General features: G+C 40.2%; 2 long non-coding RNA genes across 2 annotated transcripts; both read left to right on the top strand.

Moving 5' to 3' along the window:
- Positions 1–238: 238 nt before the first annotated feature.
- Positions 239–1,740, top strand: LOC135735402 (uncharacterized). The gene is made up of 3 exons (XR_010527556.2): positions 239–601; positions 1,392–1,586; positions 1,674–1,740. It is a non-coding gene; the product is annotated as an uncharacterized lncRNA (long non-coding RNA).
- A 1,038-nt stretch (positions 1,741–2,778) lies between these two features.
- LOC135752214 (uncharacterized) lies at positions 2,779–3,420 on the top strand. The gene is made up of 3 exons (XR_012337082.1): positions 2,779–2,941; positions 3,062–3,183; positions 3,361–3,420. It is a non-coding gene; the product is annotated as an uncharacterized lncRNA (long non-coding RNA).
- The last annotated feature ends 4,248 nt before the right edge of the window (positions 3,421–7,668 follow it).

Raw genomic sequence — 7,668 nt, 5'->3', positions numbered from 1 at the left:
AACCGAAGCATTGAGAACTTTGCAAGTGTACAGGCAGTTTATTAAAAAGGAACACTTACCGTTCACGTCTGGATCAAATATCCATGAGGGCGCCATCTTGGGAAAACTGAACTCTCGCGTGAAACGTTGTTGCCCGGAACAGGCGTTGTGCACGTGATATGTGAATGCATCAGAAGCCGAGAGAAATGAAGGTGTGCGCCAGTACAGCAGGTGGCGGTATGCATCTTTACAGTGGGTTTGAAATCCGCCAGTAAACCCACAAAAGAAGAAGGAAGCCGTGCATAGTGAAGAGAAGAAAATGGTTCGTGTTTGCGCTTTTCCCGGCTGCGGTAAGAAAATGAAGCACTATAATCCGGAAAGTTTTCACAGACTTCCACTGCAGCACAACGATACATTGAAGCAGTGGCTGGTCATATTACACATAGATGTCGAAACACCGGTAAAACTGCTGCGAGAGAAGGACTACCGTGTCTGCAGTAACCATTTCAAAAAGGACGACTTCGTCGTAACCAGAAGAACCTCCAATCCTCCCAGCAGACATCGCCTCAAGAAAAGTGCTGTACCGAGAGCCGAGAGACCTGTTGCTGATCATGTGAATGAGGTAATGTGTGAATTTGTTTGGTCATAGATCCACTACACCGTAGTTGTATAAGATACTTTTTACAGTGAAGCTGTATGTATACCTTCATTAAAACTGTACATTTAGTTGATTTCCTCTGCATAAATAATATGTGTGTGTGTGTATCTCTATACATATGTGTGTGTGTGTGTGTGTGTGTGTGTGTGTGTGTGTGTGTGTGTGTGTGTGTGTGTCTATATATATATATGTGTGTGTGTGTGTATCTATATATATATATGTGTGTGTGTGTGTGTGTGTGTGTGTGTGTATGTATGTGTATATCTATATGTGTGTGTGTGTGTGTGTGTGTGTGTGTGTGTATATATATATATCTATATATGTATGTGTGTGTATATATCTAAGGAATAATTGACGACGGGCCATTGAATTATAAGAAAATAATGCACACCCGCAGGTGTGCATTATTTTCAAATAATTCAAAGGACCGGAGTCAATTATTCCTCTTATACCACGGTTACCAGAAACATTGCTCTGGTGCCTATTTTCAAGACATTTGACAAGTTAGGTGTGCGGTTATCAGAAAATAATGCATATCCATAGAACATTTCTCAGCCAATCAGAATACAGCATTCAACAGACCTGTGGTATTAATATATTTATATGTATTTATATACACACACACACACACACACACACACACACACACACACACACACACACACACACACACATACATGTATATAATGTATACATTATATGAGTAAGTGCATATAGATTTGTTTGTTGATCGATGTACTTTTCCACATTTTAGACACGTGGTTCTGAACCCTCTGCTCCACAAATTATGTCACACCTAGCTGCACTCCCACAGTCTACCCCAAAGAAGTTCCAACATGCAGAAAGGTACGGTCAACCACCTTCCTTCAGATTTTTGAAATCAGCTCCTGAGCATGCTTCAGTCAGGCCACGTACAACACCAACGTCAGCAACATGGCAACTGACAGAGGTAAGCTCTGAATCAAGTTTATATTAAAGTAGTGTTGACATTCACCCATGGCAACAATAAAGTAATACTGTTTTTAAAAATTATCAGGATATGGATGCAGAATCAATATCATATTGGAGTCCTACCCACGCAGGCAGTGAAGCTATGTCACACGTGAGTTAAATGGATACCTTTATCATATCTTCAAATACCGTTGGTGACAATGTTGATCTTACATTCAAAAGTAAAAGCTTTGTTATTTTCTGAAATTACCTAACTATGTAATGTCACACAAACAGGAAGACATAGAGGAAGGTTCAGGAGCATCTATTCATGACCTAAGTGTTAGCTTTGGGGAGATGGAGATGGAAGATCCTGCTGATTTCAGCTTTCAGCCATCGAGTGACACTAGTCCTTACAGCCATGGATCAGGTTCGGGCTCTGGTTCTGACCAAGGGATAACCAATGGATGGTCTGGAAGAAAGTGGATAGCGGATGAGTCCAACTTGTTGGAGCTCTTCAAGACCTGTCACATGTGTGGTGAAATAATTGAAGACAAAAGGATGGTGACAATTGGCAGCCAACTTAAAATCTACTGGTCATGCCTGGATGGACATTCAGGGGAGTGGGCATCATGTCCCAACGAAAGAAACATGGGACGAAACAATCTCCTGACCTGTGCGGCAATAATGTTTTCAGGATCCACATACACTGTCATAAAAGACTGGGCGGATCTTATGAACATTCAGATTCCTGGAAAAACACAGTACTACAAAATTCAGTCGACATTTCTAATTCCTGTCATAAACAATGCCTACAAAGAACAACAGCAAAAAATCATGGATCGACTCACTCAGCTGTCTGCCTCGGGAGAGAAGATTGAGTTATGTGGTGATGCAAGGTGTGACAGTCCAGGTACGCAGGACCATTAGTTTAACGTTGGTTAGACTATTAAACATGCTTATACATTTATATTTGTGAAGGTAAATGTATGTATCTTCCAACAGGTTTCAGCAGTAAATATTCTACCTACTCTTTCCAAGATGACGCCTCAAAAGAAATTGTCCATTATGAATTGGTCCAGGTAAATATGAATGCTTCTGTTAAATGACATTACCATGGCTCCAATGTATTTTGATGCTTGGGACTTTGCACATCTTCTGACAAAAAAGATCATGTTATTCTGTAGGTTACAGAAGCATCCAGTTCTGTTGCAATGGAGGCATTGGGGTTTCAGAGAGGCATGGACCATCTGATCTCCAGGGCAGTGAATGTTGGAGTCATGTCAACAGACAGATCTCCATCCATTCGGAAAATAATGAAGGACAGCTACACCAACATAAGGCATGAATTTGACCCATGGCATGTCAATAAGAGTAAGTATCATATCTACAATATGAACACATAACATACACATTTCAATGTTCAATTGTGGATGGCGACATGTAAAAATGCCACCCTCACCTCTCTCTTCATGTTGTTGTTGGTGAACCTAGGTGTGAAGAAGAAGCTTCTGAAAGTTTCAAATAAAGCCGAAAACAGATTGCTGCAGACATGGATCAAATCAATCACCAATCACCTCTATTGGTCTTGCAGCTCTAGCCATGGTGATCAGGAGGTAACAATGACATTGTGTGCTGTTTTACATAACATAACTTTGGAACTATTTTGAATTTTATATGTCAGAAAAACACATTTTGTTTGGCCGAAGACATTGTGTAATACTAAAACAATTAGGATATTAAAAAAATAACGTGACAGGGTAAAACACAGCCGACTCTATTTTGTTTATCAGGAATGTGTGCAGCGTTGGACATCACTGCAGTACCACAGTTGTGGTGTTCATAGATGGGAGAAGGATGACGGCTTAGAATGCCAATGTCTTCACCCATCTCTCACAGAGGAGGAGCAAATGCGAAAAAAATGGCTGAAAAATGATTCTCCTGCTTTCCGTGCCTTGAAGGGCATCATTATGGATAAAACTCTCCTTCATGATCTAAGGCAAATGTCGCTTTTCAAACATACAGGTATGCCCTTTAGCTATTTCAATTTTTTCTTACAATTTTATTTATTCTTAAAAACGATAGGAAGTTCACAGCTGTGAAAATTAGTAGCACTGTTCTCCTTTACAATTGCACTCACAACACAGGCAAAATAGCTATTGCAGTAAACTTCAACTTTGTAACCCATCTATCAACACTCTATATAGCTATTTTTTACTAATGTATTTGAATTGGACACTTCCAGGATCACTTGAAGTGTATCACAATGTTACACTGAAGTATGCACCAAAGCGATTGCACTTCAAATATGACACAATGAGGGCCCGCACTGAACTAGCCATTATGGACCACAATTGGAATCTTGGCAGGCAACAAAAAAAAACGAAAAAAGGTAACAAAATAAACATTTGCCTCTGAATTCTTTTACTCTACTGCACTGTACCAAAATTGTTTATTCGATTTGTAAGTTAGATTTTCTTGCTCAAGCAGCAGTAACATTTATTGTAGTTGAACAGGTGATTGTGGTAACCTACATTGTGGGAAATAATTGATTAATCAATACTTTTGTGGTTGTTAGGAGACCCTCGATTCATGTACGTCTACACCAAAGCAAACCATCAGTGGGTGGCCAAACCCATCTACGAAAAAACATCACAGGCTTTTACAAAAGACCTCATGGAAGATGTTTTGAAGATGACGCAGGAACTGACTCTTCACTCTACGCGGCGTCCTCCACCACGCCGAAGACGTTTATTGACAAATATAGCCCCAGTACCAAGGCCAGAGAAATCGGAGATGTTGTCACGAAGACTATCACGCTTCAAGCAATCCTAAATGTGTGAAAATTATCACAGTCTAAACAATTTTTTGTATATACTTTTTACAGTGAATAAAGAAGGACAAAAACATGTTTTTCTATATTGTTATTTTAAGTTGGTGGTATGAACATTATTATGTCCATTATTTGCAAAGTATAAAACAATCAGACTATTTACATGAAATATTAGCTATATAATTCTTGAAGCTTCTTCTGCCTCCTGGAAACCTTGGTAAGTTCCACTGGGGGAGGGGTACTTGTTTCTTATAGCTGTAACAACACAGCTTGGCAGAACTGTTCTGTGTCTGGGTCCAAGAACCTCTCCTTTCAGTCCCCACTCCAGAACCAACCGGTAAGCCACAAGTCTGCACTGCCTGGGTGAGGGCAAGAGGTTTTACACTCATTCATGCAGATCAATTATCAACAGTTACAGGTGGCGATGCGAACTGAATCAAACGTAATTTGATAAATATATCTGAAATAACATTAATAGCTCCGATGTAAAACATAACTTGTCTAGTGTACTTACCTAGTGGATAACTGTCCATCTGGTCCCTCTGGTATGGGTCGCCGCCTCCAATTTATTTTTGGGACATGGAAAAAAGTTTCAAGTACAGCCCTGTTTATCAATGAGGGGAAATCTTCAGACTCTACAAAACACTGCGTCTCTTGGGTGTCGCGACGCAACAGGTCCCACTCCGTGCAACACATACACTCCTCTTCAGTGGCCATAGCTTCACAATGTCCGCAGGTACACCACCAGTTTCCAGAAGTACGAGGCTGTGTTGCGGCATTGACTACAGGTAGCTCTCTCTCTCTCGTAGCCCTTTCACGGAGCTCACGCAGCTCTTCGTCTGTATATTCCGGCTCGAAAAGATAAGAACATCCATCAAACTGAAAGGGTTCGTTCTCTATGTCTTCAAATTCAATCGAATAACCCGCCATCTACTCAGTGTGTATCCTGTTGCGCAAACCCTTTACTCCTTGTGTTCTCTCGGCTTCCTTCTTTTTTGGGTTTACTGGCGGATTTCAAACCCACTGTAAAGATGCATACCGCCACCTGCTGTACTGGCGCACACCTTCATTTCTCTCGGCTTCTGATGCATTCACATATCACGTGCACAACGCCTGTTCCGGGCAACAACGTTTCACGCGAGAGTTCAGTTTTCCCAAGATGGCGCCCGCATGGATATTTGATCCAGACGTGAACGGTAAGTGTTCCTTTTTAATAAACTGCCTGTACACTTGCAAAGTTCTCAATGCTTCGGTTTACATATAGAGACCCTCATTGTGCTACAGTGTAAGTGTGGTGTTATTTTGAGCATTATTAGTAGTATAGACATAGCAATTTCGATTTTAATGCACCGATGCCCCGAAGGCTACCATAACATGCTAATTTGCATTTAGCAATAACACTGGTCACGTTAGACTAGCATGAAAACAAACTCGAGTGAACGGTCGAACTCGGTACACGTTTGTTATTAACCCTAGGATCATTTCAAGGCGGAATTCCCCTTTAATGTCGAGGTATTTACTTAATAATTGGGACACCTTAAATGAGGTTGGTGTGCTATTACCGCTCCTATTTTAACATGATACAGAGATGCAGTATTTTCCTTAAGCTACTATAGTAACATATTTAATCTTAGTAACGTTAGAGAAAAAACTATAATTTGCTGCCCATTTATGATATGCTGCGCATGCATGTAATCTTTAAACACTTATTTCATCATGGATGATCAGTATGAATTGCTCTGGCCTGACTCAGTTCATCATTGATTGGGTAAGAACGGTTCAAACCTACTGGCTGTGGAAATTGATGGGAGGGGCTCATTATACCACTAGCAAACGCCGCTTTTTACGCCGTCTTTGACAGAAGATAACGCCGTTATTTACGGCGTAAATGGCAAGACAAACGGCGTCTCAAAACGGCGTCATTGATTGGATTATAAAACGCCGTAAATAACGGCGTTGTTGCCGATTTTCGCGCGGTTTTTACGGCGTTTGGAATCCCGACGGCGTATTTAGCGGCGCAAATTCTGTTTTAAACGCCGTTAAATACGGCGTTTGGATGTAAACGCGATTCATTTATTGCGTTAATATGACCCTTTTCGCTTGCCATATTGCTTCACTCTGAGTATCGCCTTCGGATACAAATGGTTCGAAACTCGCGCCTCTTGACGAGGGTTTTGCAGTACGTTTGCATTGGTGTTGAGGTTTTGGTTGTACGTAGTGGCGAGTTTTTAGTGAGTTTGTAGTATAGTTATCATTATATATCATAGCCTTTATTATATATTATATTACACTTAGTTTAGACTATTATTAGAGTAAATTATACATAGCCTAGGAAAGTAGATTATTAGTAAATTAGCATATATCTAGTTCTAATACGTATAATACGTAATTATTTTACTATATATATTATGATATATATAGCCTATATTAGTAGTAGTTTTATTATTATATATAGCATTGCTGTTATTATTATTATTATTATTATAAGACTAGACTGTATTAGGGATAGCCTAGGAGGACTGAGGATCCATTGGGATATTGAAACAAACAGAAGCTCCAATATCCCAATTTATATAAGCTGGCACTGACCTTATGTTGCCCAGCCTCATCAGTGCCCTGTGAAAGGGTGTTTCCTAAGGTCTGAGAGGAGCTTTCTAAAAAGAGAAACCGCTTCAATCCAAATTCTGTAAAAAACTTTTGTTTTAAATAAAAACCAGTAAACACTTTTCCGTGTTGCAGTTTGCTGTTTCACACTTCCAGTCCCATAAGCATTGCACTATTGCACCCCTCAGTTCAATAAGCATTGCACTATTGCATTCCCAGAAAGCACTGCACTCATAATAATTTATATACACTCATTCGGGGCTTTCACGGTTATCAATAACCCAAAGAACCACTGAACAGTTGAACACAAAGTTTTGTATGTATGTATGTGTGTACATAGGTTAACACAAGCAGAGTAAAATACTTTATTTAATACACAGGCAATAGATAAAGCCCAGACCATTACAATTTAGTTGCTCAGAATGAATAGATTTGTGTGCAATACATTGCTTTCCACAGCAGGTGTCACTACAGAGCACACTGTTCACGAGGCTTCGGGTAACTGAACCTTTTGGCGAACCAATGGGCTGGAAAGCCTCAGTGGTTCACGAAGCCTCATTTGGCCATCACTATCACTCGCTTTCTCTCGCTACTTCCGGGTCGCGTCATGATGACATCACACCCGTTTTTTTTTTTAGGCTACACAGGTCACATTTTTTATTTT

This window comes from Paramisgurnus dabryanus, chromosome 7 (genome assembly GCF_030506205.2).
Source record: "Paramisgurnus dabryanus chromosome 7, PD_genome_1.1, whole genome shotgun sequence".
Classification (NCBI taxonomy): Eukaryota; Metazoa; Chordata; class Actinopteri; order Cypriniformes; family Cobitidae; genus Paramisgurnus; species Paramisgurnus dabryanus.
Note: the sequence above shows the minus strand (reverse complement) of the source record. Positions and strands in the feature narration are given on the sequence as shown.